The 22,856-nt window shown below is 51.2% G+C and overlaps 39 non-coding genes and 5 pseudogenes across 39 annotated transcripts; all 44 read right to left on the bottom strand.

Moving 5' to 3' along the window:
- Positions 1-164: 164 nt before the first annotated feature.
- On the bottom strand, positions 165-283 carry LOC148927980 (5S ribosomal RNA). The gene has a single exon (XR_016129189.1). It is a non-coding gene; the product is annotated as a 5S ribosomal RNA (ribosomal RNA).
- A 398-nt stretch (positions 284-681) lies between these two features.
- On the bottom strand, positions 682-800 carry LOC148927981 (5S ribosomal RNA). The gene has a single exon (XR_016129190.1). It is a non-coding gene; the product is annotated as a 5S ribosomal RNA (ribosomal RNA).
- Positions 801-1,197: 397 nt separating this feature from the next.
- Positions 1,198-1,316, bottom strand: LOC148927982 (5S ribosomal RNA). Its single transcript, XR_016129490.1, has one exon. It is a non-coding gene; the product is annotated as a 5S ribosomal RNA (ribosomal RNA).
- Positions 1,317-1,713: 397 nt separating this feature from the next.
- Positions 1,714-1,832, bottom strand: LOC148927983 (5S ribosomal RNA). Its single transcript, XR_016129568.1, has one exon. It is a non-coding gene; the product is annotated as a 5S ribosomal RNA (ribosomal RNA).
- A 398-nt stretch (positions 1,833-2,230) lies between these two features.
- Positions 2,231-2,349, bottom strand: LOC148927984 (5S ribosomal RNA). The gene has a single exon (XR_016129191.1). It is a non-coding gene; the product is annotated as a 5S ribosomal RNA (ribosomal RNA).
- A 398-nt stretch (positions 2,350-2,747) lies between these two features.
- LOC148927985 (5S ribosomal RNA) lies at positions 2,748-2,866 on the bottom strand. The gene has a single exon (XR_016129192.1). It is a non-coding gene; the product is annotated as a 5S ribosomal RNA (ribosomal RNA).
- Positions 2,867-3,264: 398 nt separating this feature from the next.
- Positions 3,265-3,383, bottom strand: LOC148927986 (5S ribosomal RNA). Its single transcript, XR_016129193.1, has one exon. It is a non-coding gene; the product is annotated as a 5S ribosomal RNA (ribosomal RNA).
- A 398-nt stretch (positions 3,384-3,781) lies between these two features.
- Positions 3,782-3,900, bottom strand: LOC148927987 (5S ribosomal RNA). The gene has a single exon (XR_016129194.1). It is a non-coding gene; the product is annotated as a 5S ribosomal RNA (ribosomal RNA).
- Positions 3,901-4,298: 398 nt separating this feature from the next.
- Positions 4,299-4,417, bottom strand: LOC148927988 (5S ribosomal RNA). The gene has a single exon (XR_016129195.1). It is a non-coding gene; the product is annotated as a 5S ribosomal RNA (ribosomal RNA).
- Positions 4,418-4,814: 397 nt separating this feature from the next.
- Positions 4,815-4,933, bottom strand: LOC148927989 (5S ribosomal RNA). The gene has a single exon (XR_016129491.1). It is a non-coding gene; the product is annotated as a 5S ribosomal RNA (ribosomal RNA).
- A 397-nt stretch (positions 4,934-5,330) lies between these two features.
- LOC148927990 (5S ribosomal RNA) lies at positions 5,331-5,449 on the bottom strand. The gene has a single exon (XR_016129569.1). It is a non-coding gene; the product is annotated as a 5S ribosomal RNA (ribosomal RNA).
- A 398-nt stretch (positions 5,450-5,847) lies between these two features.
- Positions 5,848-5,966, bottom strand: LOC148927991 (5S ribosomal RNA). Its single transcript, XR_016129606.1, has one exon. It is a non-coding gene; the product is annotated as a 5S ribosomal RNA (ribosomal RNA).
- Positions 5,967-6,364: 398 nt separating this feature from the next.
- LOC148927992 (5S ribosomal RNA) lies at positions 6,365-6,483 on the bottom strand. Its single transcript, XR_016129196.1, has one exon. It is a non-coding gene; the product is annotated as a 5S ribosomal RNA (ribosomal RNA).
- A 397-nt stretch (positions 6,484-6,880) lies between these two features.
- On the bottom strand, positions 6,881-6,999 carry LOC148927993 (5S ribosomal RNA). Its single transcript, XR_016129570.1, has one exon. It is a non-coding gene; the product is annotated as a 5S ribosomal RNA (ribosomal RNA).
- Positions 7,000-7,396: 397 nt separating this feature from the next.
- LOC148927994 (5S ribosomal RNA) lies at positions 7,397-7,515 on the bottom strand. Its single transcript, XR_016129571.1, has one exon. It is a non-coding gene; the product is annotated as a 5S ribosomal RNA (ribosomal RNA).
- Positions 7,516-7,913: 398 nt separating this feature from the next.
- LOC148927995 (5S ribosomal RNA) lies at positions 7,914-8,032 on the bottom strand. Its single transcript, XR_016129197.1, has one exon. It is a non-coding gene; the product is annotated as a 5S ribosomal RNA (ribosomal RNA).
- Positions 8,033-8,430: 398 nt separating this feature from the next.
- Positions 8,431-8,549, bottom strand: LOC148927996 (5S ribosomal RNA). Its single transcript, XR_016129198.1, has one exon. It is a non-coding gene; the product is annotated as a 5S ribosomal RNA (ribosomal RNA).
- A 397-nt stretch (positions 8,550-8,946) lies between these two features.
- On the bottom strand, positions 8,947-9,065 carry LOC148927997 (5S ribosomal RNA). Its single transcript, XR_016129492.1, has one exon. It is a non-coding gene; the product is annotated as a 5S ribosomal RNA (ribosomal RNA).
- A 397-nt stretch (positions 9,066-9,462) lies between these two features.
- On the bottom strand, positions 9,463-9,581 carry LOC148927998 (5S ribosomal RNA). Its single transcript, XR_016129572.1, has one exon. It is a non-coding gene; the product is annotated as a 5S ribosomal RNA (ribosomal RNA).
- Positions 9,582-9,979: 398 nt separating this feature from the next.
- On the bottom strand, positions 9,980-10,098 carry LOC148927999 (5S ribosomal RNA). The gene has a single exon (XR_016129200.1). It is a non-coding gene; the product is annotated as a 5S ribosomal RNA (ribosomal RNA).
- Positions 10,099-10,495: 397 nt separating this feature from the next.
- Positions 10,496-10,614, bottom strand: LOC148928000 (5S ribosomal RNA). The gene has a single exon (XR_016129573.1). It is a non-coding gene; the product is annotated as a 5S ribosomal RNA (ribosomal RNA).
- A 398-nt stretch (positions 10,615-11,012) lies between these two features.
- Positions 11,013-11,131, bottom strand: LOC148928001 (5S ribosomal RNA). The gene has a single exon (XR_016129609.1). It is a non-coding gene; the product is annotated as a 5S ribosomal RNA (ribosomal RNA).
- Positions 11,132-11,528: 397 nt separating this feature from the next.
- Positions 11,529-11,647, bottom strand: LOC148928002 (5S ribosomal RNA). The gene has a single exon (XR_016129201.1). It is a non-coding gene; the product is annotated as a 5S ribosomal RNA (ribosomal RNA).
- A 397-nt stretch (positions 11,648-12,044) lies between these two features.
- On the bottom strand, positions 12,045-12,163 carry LOC148928003 (5S ribosomal RNA). The gene has a single exon (XR_016129575.1). It is a non-coding gene; the product is annotated as a 5S ribosomal RNA (ribosomal RNA).
- A 398-nt stretch (positions 12,164-12,561) lies between these two features.
- On the bottom strand, positions 12,562-12,680 carry LOC148928004 (5S ribosomal RNA). Its single transcript, XR_016129612.1, has one exon. It is a non-coding gene; the product is annotated as a 5S ribosomal RNA (ribosomal RNA).
- Positions 12,681-13,077: 397 nt separating this feature from the next.
- LOC148928005 (5S ribosomal RNA) lies at positions 13,078-13,196 on the bottom strand. Its single transcript, XR_016129576.1, has one exon. It is a non-coding gene; the product is annotated as a 5S ribosomal RNA (ribosomal RNA).
- A 397-nt stretch (positions 13,197-13,593) lies between these two features.
- On the bottom strand, positions 13,594-13,712 carry LOC148928006 (5S ribosomal RNA). Its single transcript, XR_016129413.1, has one exon. It is a non-coding gene; the product is annotated as a 5S ribosomal RNA (ribosomal RNA).
- A 397-nt stretch (positions 13,713-14,109) lies between these two features.
- Positions 14,110-14,228, bottom strand: LOC148928007 (5S ribosomal RNA). Its single transcript, XR_016129202.1, has one exon. It is a non-coding gene; the product is annotated as a 5S ribosomal RNA (ribosomal RNA).
- Positions 14,229-14,628: 400 nt separating this feature from the next.
- Positions 14,629-14,747, bottom strand: LOC148928008 (5S ribosomal RNA; annotated as a pseudogene).
- A 398-nt stretch (positions 14,748-15,145) lies between these two features.
- Positions 15,146-15,264, bottom strand: LOC148928009 (5S ribosomal RNA). Its single transcript, XR_016129577.1, has one exon. It is a non-coding gene; the product is annotated as a 5S ribosomal RNA (ribosomal RNA).
- A 398-nt stretch (positions 15,265-15,662) lies between these two features.
- Positions 15,663-15,781, bottom strand: LOC148928010 (5S ribosomal RNA). The gene has a single exon (XR_016129203.1). It is a non-coding gene; the product is annotated as a 5S ribosomal RNA (ribosomal RNA).
- A 397-nt stretch (positions 15,782-16,178) lies between these two features.
- Positions 16,179-16,297, bottom strand: LOC148928011 (5S ribosomal RNA). The gene has a single exon (XR_016129471.1). It is a non-coding gene; the product is annotated as a 5S ribosomal RNA (ribosomal RNA).
- Positions 16,298-16,695: 398 nt separating this feature from the next.
- On the bottom strand, positions 16,696-16,814 carry LOC148928012 (5S ribosomal RNA; annotated as a pseudogene).
- A 398-nt stretch (positions 16,815-17,212) lies between these two features.
- LOC148928013 (5S ribosomal RNA) lies at positions 17,213-17,331 on the bottom strand. The gene has a single exon (XR_016129523.1). It is a non-coding gene; the product is annotated as a 5S ribosomal RNA (ribosomal RNA).
- Positions 17,332-17,728: 397 nt separating this feature from the next.
- LOC148928014 (5S ribosomal RNA) lies at positions 17,729-17,847 on the bottom strand. Its single transcript, XR_016130080.1, has one exon. It is a non-coding gene; the product is annotated as a 5S ribosomal RNA (ribosomal RNA).
- Positions 17,848-18,244: 397 nt separating this feature from the next.
- On the bottom strand, positions 18,245-18,363 carry LOC148928015 (5S ribosomal RNA; annotated as a pseudogene).
- Positions 18,364-18,760: 397 nt separating this feature from the next.
- LOC148928016 (5S ribosomal RNA) lies at positions 18,761-18,879 on the bottom strand. The gene has a single exon (XR_016129204.1). It is a non-coding gene; the product is annotated as a 5S ribosomal RNA (ribosomal RNA).
- A 398-nt stretch (positions 18,880-19,277) lies between these two features.
- On the bottom strand, positions 19,278-19,396 carry LOC148928017 (5S ribosomal RNA; annotated as a pseudogene).
- Positions 19,397-19,794: 398 nt separating this feature from the next.
- Positions 19,795-19,913, bottom strand: LOC148928018 (5S ribosomal RNA). The gene has a single exon (XR_016129479.1). It is a non-coding gene; the product is annotated as a 5S ribosomal RNA (ribosomal RNA).
- Positions 19,914-20,310: 397 nt separating this feature from the next.
- LOC148928019 (5S ribosomal RNA) lies at positions 20,311-20,429 on the bottom strand. The gene has a single exon (XR_016129205.1). It is a non-coding gene; the product is annotated as a 5S ribosomal RNA (ribosomal RNA).
- Positions 20,430-20,826: 397 nt separating this feature from the next.
- On the bottom strand, positions 20,827-20,945 carry LOC148928020 (5S ribosomal RNA). The gene has a single exon (XR_016129506.1). It is a non-coding gene; the product is annotated as a 5S ribosomal RNA (ribosomal RNA).
- Positions 20,946-21,342: 397 nt separating this feature from the next.
- On the bottom strand, positions 21,343-21,461 carry LOC148928021 (5S ribosomal RNA; annotated as a pseudogene).
- A 397-nt stretch (positions 21,462-21,858) lies between these two features.
- Positions 21,859-21,977, bottom strand: LOC148928022 (5S ribosomal RNA). Its single transcript, XR_016129206.1, has one exon. It is a non-coding gene; the product is annotated as a 5S ribosomal RNA (ribosomal RNA).
- Positions 21,978-22,374: 397 nt separating this feature from the next.
- Positions 22,375-22,493, bottom strand: LOC148928023 (5S ribosomal RNA). The gene has a single exon (XR_016129207.1). It is a non-coding gene; the product is annotated as a 5S ribosomal RNA (ribosomal RNA).
- Between the last annotated feature and the right edge of the window lie 363 nt (positions 22,494-22,856).

Below are 22,856 nucleotides of genomic sequence, written 5' to 3' on the forward strand. Positions count from 1 at the left end.
TACTGTTTTTCGGCACGTTTAAGGTTGTAGGACCCGCTCATCACCGGCTCGTGGAGATTGTCGTAGCTTTTTTTCATTTTACTCGCCAACCGCGAATCGAGTTTCGGACCACAGCAAGACCAACCGAACATAAAAAAAAATAAAAATGAACGCACTTGCAAAAAGAGGTGCAACACGAGGTCTTCCAAGGGGGTCACCCATCCTAGTACTACTCTCGCCCAAGCACGCTTAACTTCGGAGTTCTGATGGGATCCGGTGCATTAGTGCTGGTACGATCGCACCCATCAATAGCCCCGCACTTTATTCTTTCATACCGTACGCTCCCGTGCGCAGGTTCTGATCCCCCACCCTTCAGACGAGCATAACTTTTGATCCGGAAGGAGTTACGGGACCCACAACATATCACCGCGAAGCTCTCACCGACCCGCACGTGCAGAGATACGGGTACATCCCGTGGCTACTTCGGGAAACATAAAGAGGCCGTTTCGAGCCATTTCGGCCACTTTTAGTTCGCAGCTACTGTTTTTCGGCACGTTTAAGGTTGTAGGACCCGCTCATCACCGGCTCGTGGAGATTGTCGTAGCTTTTTTTCATTTTACTCGCCAACCGCGAATCGAGTTTCGGACCACAGCAAGACCAACCGAACGGAAAAAAAAATAAAAATGAACGCACTTGCAAAAAGAGGTGCAACACGAGGTCTTCCAAGGGGGTCACCCATCCTAGTACTACTCTCGCCCAAGCACGCTTAACTTCGGAGTTCTGATGGGATCCGGTGCATTAGTGCTGGTACGATCGCACCCATCAATAGCCCCGCACTTTATTCTTTCATACCGTACGCTCCCGTGCGCAGGTTCTGATCCCCCACCCTTCAGACGGGCATAACTTTTGATCCGGAAGGAGTTACGGGACCCACAGCATATCACCGCGAAGCTCTCACCGACCCGAACGTGCAGCGATACGGGTACATCCTGTGGCTACTCCGGGAAACAAAAAGAGGCCATTTCGAGCCATTTCGGCCACTTTTAGTTCGCAGCTACTGTTTTTCGGCACGTTTAAGGTTGTAGGACCCGCTCATCACCGGCTCGTGGAGATTGTCGTAGCTTTTTTTCATTTTACTCGCCAACCGCTAATCGAGTTTTGGACCACAGAAAGACCAACCGAACGGAAAAAAAATAAAAATGAACGCACTTGCAAAAAGAGGTGCAACACGAGGTCTTCCAAGGGGGTCACCTATCCTAGTACTACTCTCGCCCAAGCACGCTTAACTTCGGAGTTCTGATGGGATCCGGTGCATTAGTGCTGGTACGATCGCACCCATCAATAGCCCCGCACTTTATTCTTTCATACCGTACGCTCCCGTGCGCAGGTTCTGATCCCCCACCCTTCAGACGAGCATAACTTTTGATCCGGAAGGAGTTACGGGACCCACAACATATCACCGCGAAGCTCTCACCGACCCGCACGGGCAGAGATACGGGTACATCCCGTGGCTACTCCGGGAAACATAAAGAGGCCGTTTCGAGCCATTTCGGCCACTTTTAGTTCGCAGCTATTGTTTTTCGGCACGTTTAAGGTTGTAGGACCCGCTCATCACCGGCTCGTGGAGATTGTCGTAGCTTTTTTTCATTTTACTCGCCAACCGCGAATCGAGTTTCGGACCACAGCAAGACCAACCGAACGGAAAAAAAAATAAAATGAACGCACTTGCAAAAAGAGGTGCAACACGAGGTCTTCCAAGGGGGTCACCCATCCTAGTACTACTCTCGCCCAAGCACGCTTAACTTAGGAGTTCTGATGGGATCCGGTGCATTAGTGCTGGTACGATCGCACCCATCAATAGCCCCGCACTTTATTCTTTCATACCGTACGCTCCCGTGCGCAGGTTCTGATCCCCCACCCTTCAGACGGGCATAACTTTTGATCCGGAAGGAGTTACGGGACCCACAACATATCACCGCGAAGCTCTCACCGACCCGCACGTGCAGAGATACGAGTACATCCCGTGGCTACTCCGGGAAACATAAAGAGGCCGTTTCGAGCCATTTCGGCCACTTTTAGTTCGCAGCTACTGTTTTTCGGCACGTTTAAGGTTGTAGGACCCGCTCATCACCGGCTCGTGGAGATTGTCGTAGCTTTTTTTCATTTTACTCGCCAACCGCGAATCGAGTTTCGGACCACAGCAAGACCAACCGAACATAAAAAAAAATAAAAATGAACGCACTTGCAAAAAGAGGTGCAACACGAGGTCTTCCAAGGGGGTCACCCATCCTAGTACTACTCTCGCCCAAGCACGCTTAACTTCGGAGTTCTGATGGGATCCGGTGCATTAGTGCTGGTACGATCGCACCCATCAATAGCCCCGCACTTTATTCTTTCATACCGTACGCTCCCGTGCGCAGGTTCTGATCCCCCACCCTTCAGACGGGCATAACTTTTGATCGGGAAGGAGTTACGGGACCCACAACATATCACCGCGAAGCTCTCACCGACCCGCACGTGCAGAGATACGGGTACATCCCGTGGCTACTCCGGGAAACATAAAGAGGCCGTTTCGAGCCATTTCGGCCACTTTTAGTTCGCAGCTACTGTTTTTCGGCACGTTTAAGGTTGTAGGACCCGCTCATCACCGGCTCGTGGAGATTGTCGTAGCTTTTTTTCATTTTACTCGCCAACCGCGAATCGAGTTTCGGACCACAGCAAGACCAACCGAACGGAAAAAAAAATAAAAATGAACGCACTTGCAAAAAGAGGTGCAACACGAGGTCTTCCAAGGGGGTCACCCATCCTAGTACTACTCTCGCCCAAGCACGCTTAACTTCGGAGTTCTGATGGGATCCGGTGCATTAGTGCTGGTACGATCGCACCCATCAATAGCCCCGCACTTTATTCTTTCATACCGTACGCTCCCGTGCGCAGGTTCTGATCCCCCACCCTTCAGACGGGCATAACTTTTGATCCGGAAGGAGTTACGGGACCCACAACATATCACCGCGAAGCTCTCACCGACCCGCACGAGCAGAGATACGGGTACATCCCGTGGCTACTCCGGGAAACATAAAGAGGCCGTTTCGAGCCATTTCGGCCACTTTTAGTTCGCAGCTACTGTTTTTCGGCACGTTTAAGGTTGTAGGACCCGCTCATCACCGGCTCGTGGAGATTGTCGTAGCTTTTTTTCATTTTACTCGCCAACCGCGAATCGAGTTTCGGACCACAGCAAGACCAACCGAACATAAAAAAAAATAAAAATGAACGCACTTGCAAAAAGAGGTGCAACACGAGGTCTTCCAAGGGGGTCACCCATCCTAGTACTACTCTCGCCCAAGCACGCTTAACTTCGGAGTTCTGATGGGATCCGGTGCATTAGTGCTGGTACGATCGCACCCATCAATAGCCCCGCACTTTATTCTTTCATACCGTACGCTCCCGTGCGCAGGTTCTGATCCCCCACCCTTCAGACGGGCATAACTTTTGATCCGGAAGGAGTTACGGGACCCACAACATATCACCGCGAAGCTCTCACCGACCCGCACGTGCAGAGATACGGGTACATCCTGTGGCTACTCCGGGAAACATAAAGAGGCCGTTTCGAGCCATTTCGGCCACTTTTAGTTCGCAGCTACTGTTTTTCGGCACGTTTAAGGTTGTAGGACCCGCTCATCACCGGCTCGTGGAGATTGTCATAGCTTTTTTTCATTTTACTCTCCAACCGCGAATCGAGTTTCGGACCACAGCAAGACCAACCGAACGGAAAAAAAAATAAAAATGAACGCACTTGCAAAAAGAGGTGCAACACGAGGTCTTCCAAGGGGGTCACCCATCCTAGTACTACTCTCGCCCAAGCACGCTTAACTTCGGAGTTCTGATGGGATCCGGTGCATTAGTGCTGGTACGATCGCACCCATCAATAGCCCCGCACTTTATTCTTTCATACCGTACGCTCCCGTGCGCAGGTTCTGATCCCCCACCCTTCAGACGAGCATAACTTTTGATCCGGAAGGAGTTACGGGACCCACAACATATCACCGCGAAGCTCTCACCGACCCGCACGTGCAGAGATACGGGTACATCCCGTGGCTACTCCGGGAAACATAAAGAGGCCGTTTCGAGCCATTTCGGCCACTTTAAGTTCGCAGCTACTGTTTTTCGGCACGTTTAAGGTTGTAGGACCCGCTCATCACCGGCTCGTGGAGATTGTCGTAGCTTTTTTTCATTTTACTCGCCAACCGCGAATCGAGTTTCGGACCACAGCAAGACCAACCGAACGGAAAAAAAAATAAAAATGAACGCACTTGCAAAAAGAGGTGCAACACGAGGTCTTCCAAGGGGGTCACCCATCCTAGTACTACTCTCGCCCAAGCACGCTTAACTTCGGAGTTCTGATGGGATCCGGTGCATTAGTGCTGGTACGATCGCACCCATCAATAGCCCCGCACTTTATTCTTTCATACCGTACGCTCCCGTGCGCAGGTTCTGATCCCCCACCCTTCAGACGGGCATAACTTTTGATCCGGAAGGAGTTACGGGACCCACAGCATATCACCGCGAAGCTCTCACCGACCCGAACGTGCAGCGATACGGGTACATCCTGTGGCTACTCCGGGAAACAAAAAGAGGCCATTTCGAGCCATTTCGGCCACTTTTAGTTCGCAGCTACTGTTTTTCGGCACGTTTAAGGTTGTAGGACCCGCTCATCACCGGCTCGTGGAGATTGTCGTAGCTTTTTTTCATTTTACTCGCCAACCGCTAATCGAGTTTTGGACCACAGAAAGACCAACCGAACGGAAAAAAAATAAAAATGAACGCACTTGCAAAAAGAGGTGCAACACGAGGTCTTCCAAGGGGGTCACCTATCCTAGTACTACTCTCGCCCAAGCACGCTTAACTTCGGAGTTCTGATGGGATCCGGTGCATTAGTGCTGGTACGATCGCACCCATCAATAGCCCCGCACTTTATTCTTTCATACCGTACGCTCCCGTGCGCAGGTTCTGATCCCCCACCCTTCAGACGAGCATAACTTTTGATCCGGAAGGAGTTACGGGACCCACAACATATCACCGCGAAGCTCTCACCGACCCGCACGGGCAGAGATACGGGTACATCCCGTGGCTACTCCGGGAAACATAAAGAGGCCGTTTCGAGCCATTTCGGCCACTTTTAGTTCGCAGCTACTGTTTTTCGGCACGTTTAAGGTTGTAGGACCCGCTCATCACCGGCTCGTGGAGATTGTCGTAGCTTTTTTTCATTTTACTCGCCAACCGCGAATCGAGTTTCGGACCACAGCAAGACCAACCGAACGGAAAAAAAAATAAAATGAACGCACTTGCAAAAAGAGGTGCAACACGAGGTCTTCCAAGGGGGTCACCCATCCTAGTACTACTCTCGCCCAAGCACGCTTAACTTAGGAGTTCTGATGGGATCCGGTGCATTAGTGCTGGTACGATCGCACCCATCAATAGCCCCGCACTTTATTCTTTCATACCGTACGCTCCCGTGCGCAGGTTCTGATCCCCCACCCTTCAGACGGGCATAACTTTTGATCCGGAAGGAGTTACGGGACCCACAACATATCACCGCGAAGCTCTCACCGACCCGCACGTGCAGAGATACGGGTACATCCCGTGGCTACTCCGGGAAACATAAAGAGGCCGTTTCGAGCCATTTCGGCCACTTTTAGTTCGCAGCTACTGTTTTTCGGCACGTTTAAGGTTGTAGGACCCGCTCATCACCGGCTCGTGGAGATTGTCGTAGCTTTTTTTCATTTTACTCGCCAACCGCGAATCGAGTTTCGGACCACAGCAAGACCAACCGAACATAAAAAAAAATAAAAATGAACGCACTTGCAAAAAGAGGTGCAACACGAGGTCTTCCAAGGGGGTCACCCATCCTAGTACTACTCTCGCCCAAGCACGCTTAACTTCGGAGTTTTGATGGGATCCGGTGCATTAGTGCTGGTACGATCGCACCCATCAATAGCCCCGCACTTTATTCTTTCATACCGTACGCTCCCGTGCGCAGGTTCTGATCCCCCACCCTTCAGACGGGCATAACTTTTGATCCGGAAGGAGTTACGGGACCCACAACATATCACCGCGAAGCTCTCACCGACCCGCACGTGCAGAGATACGGGTACATCCTGTGGCTACTCCGGGAAACATAAAGAGGCCGTTTCGAGCCATTTCGGCCACTTTTAGTTCGCAGCTACTGTTTTTCGGCACGTTTAAGGTTGTAGGACCCGCTCATCACCGGCTCGTGGAGATTGTCATAGCTTTTTTTCATTTTACTCTCCAACCGCGAATCGAGTTTCGGACCACAGCAAGACCAACCGAACGGAAAAAAAAATAAAAATGAACGCACTTGCAAAAAGAGGTGCAACACGAGGTCTTCCAAGGGGGTCACCCATCCTAGTACTACTCTCGCCCAAGCACGCTTAACTTCGGAGTTCTGATGGGATCCGGTGCATTAGTGCTGGTACGATCGCACCCATCAATAGCCCCGCACTTTATTCTTTCATACCGTACGCTCCCGTGCGCAGGTTCTGATCCCCCACCCTTCAGACGAGCATAACTTTTGATCCGGAAGGAGTTACGGGACCCACAACATATCACCGCGAAGCTCTCACCGACCCGCACGGGCAGAGATACGGGTACATCCCGTGGCTACTCCGGGAAACATAAAGAGGCCGTTTCGAGCCATTTCGGCCACTTTTAGTTCGCAGCTACTGTTTTTCGGCACGTTTAAGGTTGTAGGACCCGCTCATCACCGGCTCGTGGAGATTGTCGTAGCTTTTTTTCATTTTACTCGCCAACCGCGAATCGAGTTTCGGACCACAGCAAGACCAACCGAACGGAAAAAAAAATAAAATGAACGCACTTGCAAAAAGAGGTGCAACACGAGGTCTTCCAAGGGGGTCACCCATCCTAGTACTACTCTCGCCCAAGCACGCTTAACTTAGGAGTTCTGATGGGATCCGGTGCATTAGTGCTGGTACGATCGCACCCATCAATAGCCCCGCACTTTATTCTTTCATACCGTACGCTCCCGTGCGCAGGTTCTGATCCCCCACCCTTCAGACGAGCATAACTTTTGATCCGGAAGGAGTTACGGGACCCACAACATATCACCGCGAAGCTCTCACCGACCCGCACGTGCAGAGGTACGGGTACATCCCGTGGCTACTCCGGGAAACATAAAGAGGCCGTTTCGAGCCATTTCGGCCACTTTAAGTTCGCAGCTACTGTTTTTCGGCACGTTTAAGGTTGTAGGACCCGCTCATCACCGGCTCGTGGAGATTGTCGTAGCTTTTTTTCATTTTACTCGCCAACCGCGAATCGAGTTTCGGACCACAGCAAGACCAACCGAACGGAAAAAAAAATAAAATGAACGCACTTGCAAAAAGAGGTGCAACACGAGGTCTTCCAAGGGGGTCACCCATCCTAGTACTACTCTCGCCCAAGCACGCTTAACTTAGGAGTTCTGATGGGATCCGGTGCATTAGTGCTGGTACGATCGCACCCATCAATAGCCCCGCACTTTATTCTTTCATACCGTACGCTCCCGTGCGCAAGTTCTGATCCCCCACCCTTCAGACGGGCATAACTTTTGATCCGGAAGGAGTTACGGGACCCACAACATATCACCGCGAAGCTCTCACCGACCCGCACGTGCAGAGATACGAGTACATCCCGTGGCTACTCCGGGAAACATAAAGAGGCCGTTTCGAGCCATTTCGGCCACTTTTAGTTCGCAGCTACTGTTTTTCGGCACGTTTAAGGTTGTAGGACCCGCTCATCACCGGCTCGTGGAGATTGTCGTAGCTTTTTTTCATTTTACTCGCCAACCGCGAATCGAGTTTCGGACCACAGCAAGACCAACCGAACATAAAAAAAAATAAAAATGAACGCACTTGCAAAAAGAGGTGCAACACGAGGTCTTCCAAGGGGGTCACCCATCCTAGTACTACTCTCGCCCAAGCACGCTTAACTTCGGAGTTCTGATGGGATCCGGTGCATTAGTGCTGGTACGATCGCACCCATCAATAGCCCCGCACTTTATTCTTTCATACCGTACGCTCCCGTGCGCAGGTTCTGATCCCCCACCCTTCAGACGGGCATAACTTTTGATCGGGAAGGAGTTACGGGACCCACAACATATCACCGCGAAGCTCTCACCGACCCGCACGTGCAGAGATACGGGTACATCCCGTGGCTACTCCGGGAAACATAAAGAGGCCGTTTCGAGCCATTTCGGCCACTTTTAGTTCGCAGCTACTGTTTTTCGGCACGTTTAAGGTTGTAGGACCCGCTCATCACCGGCTCGTGGAGATTGTCGTAGCTTTTTTTCATTTTACTCGCCAACCGCGAATCGAGTTTCGGACCACAGCAAGACCAACCGAACGGAAAAAAAAATAAAAATGAACGCACTTGCAAAAAGAGGTGCAACACGAGGTCTTCCAAGGGGGTCACCCATCCTAGTACTACTCTCGCCCAAGCACGCTTAACTTCGGAGTTCTGATGGGATCCGGTGCATTAGTGCTGGTACGATCGCACCCATCAATAGCCCCGCACTTTATTCTTTCATACCGTACGCTCCCGTGCGCAGGTTCTGATCCCCCACCCTTCAGACGGGCATAACTTTTGATCCGGAAGGAGTTACGGGACCCACAACATATCACCGCGAAGCTCTCACCGACCCGAACGTGCAGCGATACGGGTACATCCTGTGGCTACTCCGGGAAACAAAAAGAGGCCATTTCGAGCCATTTCGGCCACTTTTAGTTCGCAGCTACTGTTTTTCGGCACGTTTAAGGTTGTAGGACCCGCTCATCACCGGCTCGTGGAGATTGTCGTAGCTTTTTTTCATTTTACTCGCCAACCGCTAATCGAGTTTTGGACCACAGCAAGACCAACCGAACGGAAAAAAAATAAAAATGAACGCACTTGCAAAAAGAGGTGCAACACGAGGTCTTCCAAGGGGGTCACCTATCCTAGTACTACTCTCGCCCAAGCACGCTTAACTTCGGAGTTCTGATGGGATCCGGTGCATTAGTGCTGGTACGATCGCACCCATCAATAGCCCCGCACTTTATTCTTTCATACCGTACGCTCCCGTGCGCAGGTTCTGATCCCCCACCCTTCAGACGAGCATAACTTTTGATCCGGAAGGAGTTACGGGACCCACAACATATCACCGCGAAGCTCTCACCGACCCGCACGGGCAGAGATACGGGTACATCCCGTGGCTACTCCGGGAAACATAAAGAGGCCGTTTCGAGCCATTTCGGCCACTTTTAGTTCGCAGCTACTGTTTTTCGGCACGTTTAAGGTTGTAGGACCCGCTCATCACCGGCTCGTGGAGATTGTCGTAGCTTTTTTTCATTTTACTCGCCAACCGCGAATCGAGTTTCGGACCACAGCAAGACCAACCGAACGGAAAAAAAAATAAAATGAACGCACTTGCAAAAAGAGGTGCAACACGAGGTCTTCCAAGGGGGTCACCCATCCTAGTACTACTCTCGCCCAAGCACGCTTAACTTAGGAGTTCTGATGGGATCCGGTGCATTAGTGCTGGTACGATCGCACCCATCAATAGCCCCGCACTTTATTCTTTCATACCGTACGCTCCCGTGCGCAGGTTCTGATCCCCCACCCTTCAGACGGGCATAACTTTTGATCCGGAAGGAGTTACGGGACCCACAACATATCACCGCGAAGCTCTCACCGACCCGCACGTGCAGAGATACGGGTACATCCCGTGGCTACTCCGGGAAACATAAAGAGGCCGTTTCGAGCCATTTCGGCCACTTTTAGTTCGCAGCTACTGTTTTTCGGCACGTTTAAGGTTGTAGGACCCGCTCATCACCGGCTCGTGGAGATTGTCGTAGCTTTTTTTCATTTTACTCGCCAACCGCGAATCGAGTTTCGGACCACAGCAAGACCAACCGAACATAAAAAAAAATAAAAATGAACGCACTTGCAAAAAGAGGTGCAACACGAGGTCTTCCAAGGGGGTCACCCATCCTAGTACTACTCTCGCCCAAGCACGCTTAACTTCGGAGTTCTGATGGGATCCGGTGCATTAGTGCTGGTACGATCGCACCCATCAATAGCCCCGCACTTTATTCTTTCATACCGTACGCTCCCGTGCGCAGGTTCTGATCCCCCACCCTTCAGACGGGCATAACTTTTGATCCGGAAGGAGTTACGGGACCCACAACATATCACCGCGAAGCTCTCACCGACCCGCACGTGCAGAGATACGGGTACATCCTGTGGCTACTCCGGGAAACATAAAGAGGCCGTTTCGAGCCATTTCGGCCACTTTTAGTTCGCAGCTACTGTTTTTCGGCACGTTTAAGGTTGTAGGACCCGCTCATCACCGGCTCGTGGAGATTGTCGTAGCTTTTTTTCATTTTACTCGCCAACCGCGAATCGAGTTTCGGACCACAGCAAGACCAACCGAACGGAAAAAAAAATAAAATGAACGCACTTGCAAAAAGAGGTGCAACACGAGGTCTTCCAAGGGGGTCACCCATCCTAGTACTACTCTCGCCCAAGCACGCTTAACTTAGGAGTTCTGATGGGATCCGGTGCATTAGTGCTGGTACGATCGCACCCATCAATAGCCCCGCACTTTATTCTTTCATACCGTACGCTCCCGTGCGCAGGTTCTGATCCCCCACCCTTCAGACGGGCATAACTTTTGATCCGGAAGGAGTTACGGGACCCACAACATATCACCGCGAAGCTCTCACCGACCCGCACGTGCAGAGATACGGGTACATCCCGTGGCTACTCCGGGAAACATAAAGAGGCCGTTTCGAGCCATTTCGGCCACTTTTAGTTCGCAGCTACTGTTTTTCGGCACGTTTAAGGTTGTAGGACCCGCTCATCACCGACTCGTGGAGATTGTCGTAGCTTTTTTTCATTTTACTCGCCAACCGCGAATCGAGTTTCGCACCACAGCAAGACCAACCGAACGGAAAAAAAAATAAAAATGAACGCACTTGCAAAAAGAGGTGCAACACGAGGTCTTCCAAGGGGGTCACCCATCCTAGTACTACTCTCGCCCAAGCACGCTTAACTTCGGAGTTCTGATGGGATCCGGTGCATTAGTGCTTGTACGATCGCACCCATCAATAGCCCCGCACTTTATTCTTTCATACCGTACGCTCCCGTGCGCAGGTTCTGATCCCCCACCCTTCAGACGAGCATATCTTTTGATCCGGAAGGAATTACGGGACCCACAACATATCACCGCGAAGCTCTCACCGACCCGCACGTGCAGAGATACGGGTACATCCCGTGGCTACTCCGGGAAACATAAAGAGGCCGTTTCGAGCCATTTCGGCCACTTTAAGTTCGCAGCTACTGTTTTTCGGCACGTTTAAGGTTGTAGGACCCGCTCATCACCGGCTCGTGGAGATTGTCGTAGCTTTTTTTCATTTTACTCGCCAACCGCGAATCGAGTTTCGGACCACAGCAAGACCAACCGAACGGAAAAAAAAATAAAATGAACGCACTTGCAAAAAGAGGTGCAACACGAGGTCTTCCAAGGGGGTCACCCATCCTAGTACTACTCTCGCCCAAGCACGCTTAACTTCGGAGTTCTGATGGGATCCGGTGCATTAGTGCTGGTACGATCGCACCCATCAATAGCCCCGCACTTTATTCTTTCATACCGTACGCTCCCGTGCGCAGGTTCTGATCCCCCACCCTTCAGACGGGCATAACTTTTGATCCGGAAGGAGTTACGGGACCCACAACATATCACCGCGAAGCTCTCACCGACCCGCACGTGCAGAGATACGGGTACATCCTGTGGCTACTCCGGGAAACATAAAGAGGCCGTTTCGAGCCATTTCGGCCACTTTTAGTTCGCAGCTACTGTTTTTCGGCACGTTTAAGGTTGTAGGACCCGCTCATCACCGGCTCGTGGAGATTGTCGTAGCTTTTTTTCATTTTACTCGCCAACCGCGAATCGAGTTTCGGACCACAGCAAGACCAACCGAACGGAAAAAAAAATAAAATGAACGCACTTGCAAAAAGAGGTGCAACACGAGGTCTTCCAAGGGGGTCACCCATCCTAGTACTACTCTCGCCCAAGCACGCTTAACTTAGGAGTTCTGATGGGATCCGGTGCATTAGTGCTGGTACGATCGCACCCATCAATAGCCCCGCACTTTATTCTTTCATACCGTACGCTCCCGTGCGCAGGTTCTGATCCCCCACCCTTCAGACGGGCATAACTTTTGATCCGGAAGGAGTTACGGGACCCACAACATATCACCGCGAAGCTCTCACCGACCCGCACGTGCAGAGATACGGGTACATCCCGTGGCTACTCCGGGAAACATAAAGAGGCCGTTTCGAGCCATTTCGGCCACTTTTAGTTCGCAGCTACTGTTTTTCGGCACGTTTAAGGTTGTAGGACCCGCTCATCACCGACTCGTGGAGATTGTCGTAGCTTTTTTTCATTTTACTCGCCAACCGCGAATCGAGTTTCGCACCACAGCAAGACCAACCGAACGGAAAAAAAAATAAAAATGAACGCACTTGCAAAAAGAGGTGCAACACGAGGTCTTCCAAGGGGGTCACCCATCCTAGTACTACTCTCGCCCAAGCACGCTTAACTTCGGAGTTCTGATGGGATCCGGTGCATTAGTGCTTGTACGATCGCACCCATCAATAGCCCCGCACTTTATTCTTTCATACCGTACGCTCCCGTGCGCAGGTTCTGATCCCCCACCCTTCAGACGAGCATATCTTTTGATCCGGAAGGAATTACGGGACCCACAACATATCACCGCGAAGCTCTCACCGACCCGCACGTGCAGAGATACGGGTACATCCCGTGGCTACTCCGGGAAACATAAAGAGGCCGTTTCGAGCCATTTCGGCCACTTTAAGTTCGCAGCTACTGTTTTTCGGCACGTTTAAGGTTGTAGGACCCGCTCATCACCGGCTCGTGGAGATTGTCGTAGCTTTTTTTCATTTTACTCGCCAACCGCGAATCGAGTTTCGGACCACAGCAAGACCAACCGAACGGAAAAAAAAATAAAATGAACGCACTTGCAAAAAGAGGTGCAACACGAGGTCTTCCAAGGGGGTCACCCATCCTAGTACTACTCTCGCCCAAGCACGCTTAACTTAGGAGTTCTGATGGGATCCGGTGCATTAGTGCTGGTACGATCGCACCCATCAATAGCCCGGCACTTTATTCTTTCATACCGTACGCTCCCGTGCGCAGGTTCTGATCCCCCACCCTTCAGACGAGCATAACTTTTGATCCGGAAGGAGTTACGGGACCCACAACATATCACCGCGAAGCTCTCACCGACCCGCACGTGCAGAGATACGGGTACATCCCGTGGCTACTCCGGGAAACATAAAGAGGCCGTTTCGAGCCATTTCGGCCACTTTTATTTCGCAGCTACTGTTTTTCTGCACGTTTAAGGTTGTAGGACCCGCTCATCACCGGCTCGTGGAGATTGTCGTAGCTTTTTTTCATTTTACTCGCCAACCGCGAATCGAGTTTCGGACCACAGCAAGACCAACCGAACGGAAAAAAAAATAAAATGAACGCACTTGCAAAAAGAGGTGCAACACGAGGTCTTCCAAGGGGGTCACCCATCCTAGTACTACTCTCGCCCAAGCACGCTTAACTTCGGAGTTCTGATGGGATCCGGTGCATTAGTGCTGGTACGATCGCACACATCAATAGCCCCGCACTTTATTCTTTCATACCGTACGCTCCCGTGCGCAGGTTCTGATCCCCCACCCTTCAGACGGGCATAACTTTTGATCCGGAAGGAGTTACGGGACCCACAGCATATCACCGCGAAGCTCTCGCCGACCCGAACGTGCAGCGATACGGGTACATCCTGTGGCTACTCCGGGAAACAAAAAGAGGCCATTTCGAGCCATTTCGGCCACTTTTAGTTCGCAGCTACTGTTTTTCGGCACGTTTAAGGTTGTAGGACCCGCTCATCACCGGCTCGTGGAGATTGTCGTAGCTTTTTTTCATTTTACTCGCCAACCGCTAATCGAGTTTCGGACCACAGCAAGACCAACCGAACGGAAAAAAAATAAAAATGAACGCACTTGCAAAAAGAGGTGCAACACGAGGTCTTCCAAGGGGGTCACCCATCCTAGTACTACTCTCGCCCAAGCACGCTTAACTTCGGAGTTCTGATGGGATCCGGTGCATTAGTGCTGGTACGATCGCACCCATCAATAGCCCGGCACTTTATTCTTTCATACCGTACGCTCCCGTGCGCAGGTTCTGATCCCACACCCTTCAGACGGGCATAACTTTTGATCCGTAAGGAGTTACGGGACCCACAGCATATCACCGCGAAGCTCTCGCCAACCCGCACGCGTGCAGAGATACAGGTACATCCCGTGCTTACTCCGGGAAACAAAAAGAGGCCGTTTCGAGCCATTTCGGCCACTTTTAGTTCGCAGCTACTGTTTTTCGGCACGTTTAAGGTTTTAGGACCCGCTCATCACCGGCTCGTGGAGATTGTCGTAGCTTTTTTTCATTTTACTCGCCAACCGCTAATTGAGTTTCGGACTACAGCAAGACCAACCGAACGGAAAAAAAAATAAAAATGAACGCACTTGCAAAAAGAGGCTCAACACGAGGTCTTCCAAGGGGGTCACCCATCCTAGTACTACTCTCGCCCAAGCACGCTTAACTTCGGAGTTCTGATTGGATCCGGTGCATTAGTGCTGGTATGATCGCACCCATCAATAGCCCCGCACTTTATTCTTTCATAGCGTACGCTCCCGTGCGCAGGTTTTGATCTCCCACCCTTCAGACGGGCATAACTTTTGATTCGGAAGGAGTTACGGGACCCACAGCATATCACCGCGAAGCTCTCGCCGACCCGCACGTGCAGAGATATGGGTACATCCCGTGGCTACTCCGGGAAACAAAAAGAGGCCGTTTCGAGCCATTTCGGCCACTTTTAGTTCGCAGCTACTGTTTTTCGGCACGTTTAAGGTTGTAGGACCCGCTCATCACCGGCTCGTGGAGATTGTCGTAGCTTTTTTTCATTTTACTCGCCAACCGCTAATCGAGTTTCGGATCATAGCAAGACCAACCGAACGGAAAAAAAAATAAAAATGAACGCACTTGCAAAAAGAGGTGCAACACGAGGTCTTCCAAGGGGGTCACCCATCCTAGTACTACTCTCGCCCAAGCACGCTTAACTTAGGAGTTCTGATGGGATCCGGTGCATTAGTGCTGGTACGATCGCACCCATCAATAGCCCGGCACTTTATTCTTTCATACCGTACGCTCCCGTGCGCAGGTTCTGATCCCCCACCCTTCAGACGAGCATAACTTTTGATCCGGAAGGAGTTACGGGACCCACAACATATCACCGCGAAGCTCTCACCGACCCGCACGTGCAGAGATACGAGTACATCCCGTGGCTACTCCGGGAAACATAAAGAGGCCGTTTCGAGCCATTTCGGCCACTTTTAGTTCGCAGCTACTGTTTTTCTGCACGTTTAAGGTTGTAGGACCCGCTCATCACCGGCTCGTGGAGATTGTCGTAGCTTGTTTTCATTTTACTCGCCAACCGCGAATCGAGTTTCGGACCACAGCAAGACCAACCGAACGGAAAAAAAAAATAAAATGAACGCACTTGCAAAAAGAGGTGCAACACGAGGTCTTCCAAGGGGGTCACCCATCCTAGTACTACTCTCGCCCAAGCACGCTTAACTTCGGAGTTCTGATGGGATCCGGTGCATTAGTGCTGGTACGATCGCACCCATCAATAGCCCCGCACTTTATTCTTTCATACCGTACGCTCCCATGCGCAGGTTCTGATCCCCCACCCTTCAGACGGGCATAACTTTTGATCCGGAAGGAGTTACGGGACCCACAGCATATCACCGCGAAGCTCTCGCCGACCCGAACGTGCAGCGATACGGGTACATCCTGTGGCTACTCCGGGAAACAAAAAGAGGCCATTTCGAGCCATTTCGGCCACTTTTAGTTCGCAGCTACTGTTTTTCGGCACGTTTAAGGTTGTAGGACCCGCTCATCACCGGCTCGTGGAGATTGTCGTAGCTTTTTTTCATTTTACTCGCCAACCGCTAATCGAGTTTCGGACCACAGCAAGACCAACCGAACGGAAAAAAAATAAAAATGAACGCACTTGCAAAAAGAGGTGCAACACGAGGTCTTCCAAGGGGGTCACCCATCCTAGTACTACTCTCGCCCAAGCACGCTTAACTTCGGAGTTCTGATAGGATCCGGTGCATTAGTGCTGGTACGATCGCACCCATCAATAGCCCGGCACTTTATTCTTTCATACCGTACGCTCCCGTGCGCAGGTTCTGATCCCACACCCTTCAGACGGGCATAACTTTTGATCCGTAAGGAGTTACGGGACCCACAGCATATCACCGCGAAGCTCTCGCCAACCCGCACGTGCAGAGATACAGGTACATCCCGTGCCTACTCCGGGAAACAAAAAGAGGCCGTTTCGAGCCATTTCGGCCACTTTTAGTTCGCAGCTACTGTTTTTCGGCACGTTTAAGGTTTTAGGACCCGCTCATCACCGGCTCGTGGAGATTGTTGTAGCTTTTTTTCATTTTACTCGCCAACCGCTAATTGAGTTTCGGACTACAGCAAGACCAACCGAACGGAAAAAAAAATAAAAATGAACGCACTTGCAAAAAGAGGCTCAACACGAGGTCTTCCAAGGGGGTCACCCATCCTAGTACTACTCTCGCCCAAGCACGCTTAACTTCGGAGTTCTGATTGGATCCGGTGCATTAGTGCTGGTATGATCGCACCCATCAATAGCCCCGCACTTTATTCTTTCATAGCATACGCTCCCGTGCGCAGGTTTTGATCTCCCACCCTTCAGACGGGCATAACTTTTGATTCGGAAGGAGTTACGGGACCCACAGCATATCACCGCGAAGCTCTCGCCGACCCGCACGTGCAGAGATATGGGTACATCCCGTGGCTACTCCGGGAAACAAAAAGAGGCCGTTTCGAGCCATTTCGGCCACTTTTAGTTCGCAGCTACTGTTTTTCGGCACGTTTAAGGTTGTAGGACCCGCTCATCACCGGCTCGTGGAGATTGTCGTAGCTTTTTTTCATTTTACTCGCCAACCGCTAATCGAGTTTCGGATCATAGCAAGACCAACCGAACGGAAAAAAAAATAAAAATGAACGCACTTGCAAAAAGAGGTGCAACACGAGGTCTTCCAAGGGGGTCACCCATCCTAGTACTACTCTCGCCCAAGCACGCTTAACTTCGGAGTTCTGATTGGATCCGGTGCATTAGTGCTGGTACGATCGCACCCATCAATTAGCCCCGCACTTTATTCTTTCATACCGTACGCTCCCGTGCGCAGGTTCTGATCCCCCACCCTTCAGACGGGCATAACTTTTGATCCGGAAAGAGTTACGGGACCCACAGCATATCACCGTGAAGCTCTCGCCGACCCGCACGTGCAGAGATACGGGTACATCCCGTGGCTACTCCGGGAAAAAAAAAGAGGCCATTTCGAGCCATTTCGGCCACTTTTAGTTCGCAGCTACTGTTTTTCGGCACATTTAAGGTTGTAGGACCCGCTCATCACCGGCTCGTGGAGATTGTCGTAGCTTTTTTTCATTTACTCGCCAACCGCTAATTGAGTTTCGGACCACAGCAAGGCCAACCGAACGGAAAAAAAAAAAAAATGAACGCACTTGCAAAGAGAGGTGCAACACGAGGTCTTCCAACGGGGTCACCCATCCTAGTACTAATCTCGCCCAGGCACGCTTAACTTCGGAGTTCTGATGGGATCCGGTGCATTAGTGCTGGTATGATCGCACCCATCAATAGCCCCGCACTTTATTCTTTCATACCGTACGCTCCCGTGCGCAGGTTCTGATCCCCCACCCTTCAGACGGTCATAACTATTGATCCGGAAGGAGTTACGGGACCCACAGCATATCACCGCGAAGCTCTCGCCGACCCGCACGTGCAGAGATACGGGTACATCCCGTGGCTACTCCGGGAAACATAAAGAGGCCGTTTCGAGCCATTTCAGCCACTTTTAGTTCGCATCTACTATTTTTCGGCACGTTTAAGGTTGTAGGACCCGCTCATCACCGGCTCGTGGAGATTGTCGTAGCTTTTTTTCATTTTACTCGCCAACCGCGAATCGAGTTTCGGACCACAGCAAGACCAACCGAACGGAAAAAAAAATAAAATGAACGCACTTGCAAAAAGAGGTGCAACACGAGGTCTTCCAAGGGGGTCACCCATCCTAGTACTACTCTCGCCCAAGCACGCTTAACTTCGGAGTTATGATGGGATCCCGTGCATTAGTGCTGGTACGATCGCACCCATCAATAGCCCCGCACTTTATTCTTTCATACCGTACGCTCCCGTGCGCAGGTTCTGATCCCCCACCCTTCAGACGAGCATAACTTTTGATCCGGAAGGAGTTACGGGACCCACAGCATATCACCGCGAAGCTCTCGCCGACCCGAACGTGCAGCGATACGGGTACATCCTGTGGCTACTCCGGGAAACAAAAAGAGGCCATTTCGAGCCATTTCGGCCACTTTTAGTTCGCAGCTACTGTTTTTCGGCACGTTTAAGGTTTTAGGACCCGCTCATCACCGGCTCGTGGAGATTGTCGTAGCTTTTTTTCATTTTACTCGCCAACCGCTAATTGAGTTTCGGACTACAGCAAGACCAACCGAACGGAAAAAAAAATAAAATGAACGCACTTGCAAAAAGAGGTGCAACACGAGGTCTTCCAAGGGGGTCACCCATCCTAGTACTACTCTCGCCCAAGCACGCTTAACTTCGGAGTTCTGATGGGATCCGGTGCATTAGTGCTGGTACGATCGCACCCATCAATAGCCCGGCACTTTATTCTTTCATACCGTACGCTCCCGTGCGCAGGTTCTGATCCCACACCCTTCAGACGGGCATAACTTTTGATCCGTAAGGAGTTACGGGACCCACAGCATATCACCGTGAAGCTCTCGCCAACCCGCACGTGCAGAGATACAGGTACATCCCGTGGCTACTCCGGGAAACAAAAAGAGGCCGTTTCGAGCCATTTCGGCCACTTTTAGTTCGCAGCTACTGTTTTTCGGCACGTTTAAGGTTTTAGGACCCGCTCATCACCGGCTCGTGGAGATTGTCGTAGCTTTTTTTCATTTTACTCGCCAACCGCTAATTGAGTTTCGGACTACAGCAAGACCAACCGAACGGAAAAAAAAATAAAAATGAACGCACTTGCAAAAAGAGGCTCAACACGAGGTCTTCCAAGGGGGTCACCCATCCTAGTACTACTCTCGCCCAAGCACGCTTAACTTCGGAGTTCTGATTGGATCCGGTGCATTAGTGCTGGTACGATCGCACCCATCAATAGCCCCGCACTTTATTCTTTCATACCGTACGCTCCCGTGCGCAGGTTCTGATCCCCCACCCTTCAGACGGGCATAACTTTTGATCCGGAAGGAGTTACGGGACCCACAGCATATCACCGCGAAGCTCTCGCCGACCCGAACGTGCAGAGATACGGGTACATCCTGTGGCTACTCCGGGAAACAAATAGAGGCCATTTCGAGCCATTTCGGCCACTTTTAGTTCGCAGCTACTGTTTTTCGGCACGTTTAAGGTTGTAGGACCCGCTCATCACCGGCTCGTGGAGATTGTCGTAGCTTTTTTTCATTTTACTCGCCAACCGCGAATCGAGTTTCGGACCACAGCAAGACCAACCGAACGGAAAAAAAAATAAAAATGAACGCACTTGCAAAAAGAGGTGCAACACGAGGTCTTCCAAGGGGGTCACCCATCCTAGTACTACTCTCGCCCAAGCACGCTTAACTTCTGAGTTCTGATGGGATCCGGTGCATTAGTGCTGGTACGATCGCACCCATCAATAGCCCCGCACTTTATTCTTTCATACCGTACGCTCCCGTGCGCAGGTTCTGATCCCCCACCCTTCAGACGGGCATAACTTTTGATCCGGAAGGAGTTACGGGACCCACAACATATCACCGCGAAGCTCTCACCGACCCGAACGTGCAGCGATACGGGTACATCCTGTGGCTACTCCGGGAAACAAAAAGAGGCCGTTTCGAGCCATTTCGGCCACTTTTAGTTCGCAGCTACTGTTTTTCGGCACGTTTAAGGTTTTAGGACCCGCTCATCACCGGCTCGTGGAGATTGTCGTAGCTTTTTTTCATTTTACTCGCCAACCGCGAATCGAGTTTCGGACCACAGCAAGACCAACCGAACGGAAAAAAAAATAAAATGAACGCACTTGCAAAAAGAGGTGCAACACGAGGTCTTCCAAGGGGGTCACCCATCCTAGTACTACTCTCGCCCAAGCACGCTTAACTTCGGAGTTCTGATGGGATCCGGTGCATTAGTGCTGGTACGATCGCACCCATCAATAGCCCCGCACTTTATTCTTTCATACCGTACGCTCCCGTGCGCAGGTTCTGATCCCCCACCCTTCAGACGGGCATAACTATTGATCCGGAAGGAGTTACGGGACCCACAGCATATCACCGCGAAGCTCTCGCCGACCCGCACGTGCAGAGATACGGGTACATCCCGTGGCTACTCCGGGAAACATAAAGAGGCCGTTTCGAGCCATTTCAGCCACTTTTAGTTCGCATCTACTATTTTTCGGCACGTTTAAGGTTGTAGGACCCGCTCATCACCGGCTCGTGGAGATTGTCGTAGCTTTTTTTCATTTTACTCGCCAACCGCGAATCGAGTTTCGGACCACAGCAAGACCAACCGAACGGAAAAAAAAATAAAATGAACGCACTTGCAAAAAGAGGTGCAACACGAGGTCTTCCAAGGGGGTCACCCATCCTAGTACTACTCTCGCCCAAGCACGCTTAACTTCGGAGTTCTGATGGGATCCCGTGCATTAGTGCTGGTACGATCGCACCCATCAATAGCCCGGCACTTTATTCTTTCATACCGTACGCTCCCGTGCGCAGGTTCTGATCCCACACCCTTCAGACGGGCATAACTTTTGATCCGTAAGGAGTTACGGGACCCACAGCATATCACCGCGAAGCTCTCGCCAACCCGCACGTGCAGAGATACAGGTACATCCCGTGCCTACTCCGGGAAACAAAAAGAGGCCGTTTCGAGCCATTTCGGCCACTTTTAGTTCGCAGCTACTGTTTTTCGGCACGTTTAAGGTTTTAGGACCCGCTCATCACCGGCTCGTGGAGATTGTCGTAGCTTTTTTTCATTTTACTCGCCAACCGCTAATTGAGTTTCGGACTACAGCAAGACCAACCGAACGGAAAAAAAATAAAAATGAACGCACTTGCAAAAAGAGGCTCAACACGAGGTCTTCCAAGGGGGTCACCCATCCTAGTACTACTCTCGCCCAAGCACGCTTAACTTCGGAGTTCTGATTGGATCCGGTGCATTAGTGCTGGTATGATCGCACCCATCAATAGCCCCGCACTTTATTCTTTCATAGCATACGCTCCCGTGCGCAGGTTTTGATCTCCCACCCTTCAGACGGGCATAACTTTTGATTCGGAAGGAGTTACGGGACCCACAGCATATCACCGCGAAGCTCTCGCCGACCCGCACGTGCAGAGATACGGGTACATCCTGTGGCTACTCCGGGAAACAAAAAGAGGCCATTTCGAGCCATTTCGGCCACTTTTAGTTCGCAGCTACTGTTTTTCGGCACGTTTAAGGTTGTAGGACCCGCTCATCACCGGCTCGTGGAGATTGTCGTAGCTTTTTTTCATTTTACTCGCCAACTGCTAATCGAGTTTCGGACCACAGCAAGACCAACCGAACGGAAAAAAAATAAAAATGAACGCACTTGCAAAAAGAGGTGCAACACGAGGTCTTCCAAGGGGGTCACCCATCCTAGTACTACTCTCGCCCAAGCACGCTTAACTTCGGAGTTCTGATGGGATCCGGTGCATTAGTGCTGGTACGATCGCACCCATCAATAGCCCGGCACTTTATTCTTTCATACCGTACGCTCCCGTGCGCAGGTTCTGATCCCACACCCTTCAGACGGGCATAACTTTTGATCCGAAAGGAGTTACGGGACCCACAGCATATCACCGCGAAGCTCTCACCGACCCGCACGTGCAGAGATACAGGTACATCCCGTGGCTACTCCGGGAAACAAAAAGAGGCCGTTTCGAGCCATTTTGGCCACTTTTAGTTCGCAGCTACTGTTTTTCGGCACGTTTAAGGTTGTAGGACCCGCTCATCACCGGCTCGTGGAGATTGTCGTAGCTTTTTTTCATTTTACTCGCCAACTGCTAATCGAGTTTCGGACCACAGCAAGACCAACCGAACGGAAAAAAAATAAAAATGAACGCACTTGCAAAAAGAGGTGCAACACGAGGTCTTCCAAGGGGGTCACCCATCCTAGTACTACTCTCGCCCAAGCACGCTTAACTTCGGAGTTCTGATGGGATCCGGTGCATTAGTGCTGGTACGATCGCACCCATCAATAGCCCGGCACTTTATTCTTTCATACCGTACGCTCCCGTGCGCAGGTTCTGATCCCACACCCTTCAGACGGGCATAACTTTTGATCCGTAAGGAGTTACGGGACCCACAGCATATCACCGCGAAGCTCTCACCGACCCGCACGTGCAGAGATACAGGTACATCCCGTGGCTACTCCGGGAAACAAAAAGAGGCCGTTTCGAGCCATTTTGGCCACTTTTAGTTCGCAGCTACTGTTTTTCGGCACGTTTAAGGTTTTAGGACCCGCTCATCACCGGCTCGTGGAGATTGTCGTAGCTTTTTTTCATTTTACTCGCCAACCGCTAATCGAGTTTCGGACCACAGCAAGACCAACCGAAC

This window comes from Salvia hispanica, chromosome 4, assembly GCF_029641045.1.
Source record: "Salvia hispanica isolate PSC_SH4W2 chromosome 4, Shi_PSC_v1, whole genome shotgun sequence".
Lineage (NCBI taxonomy): Eukaryota > Viridiplantae > Streptophyta > Magnoliopsida > Lamiales > Lamiaceae > Salvia > Salvia hispanica.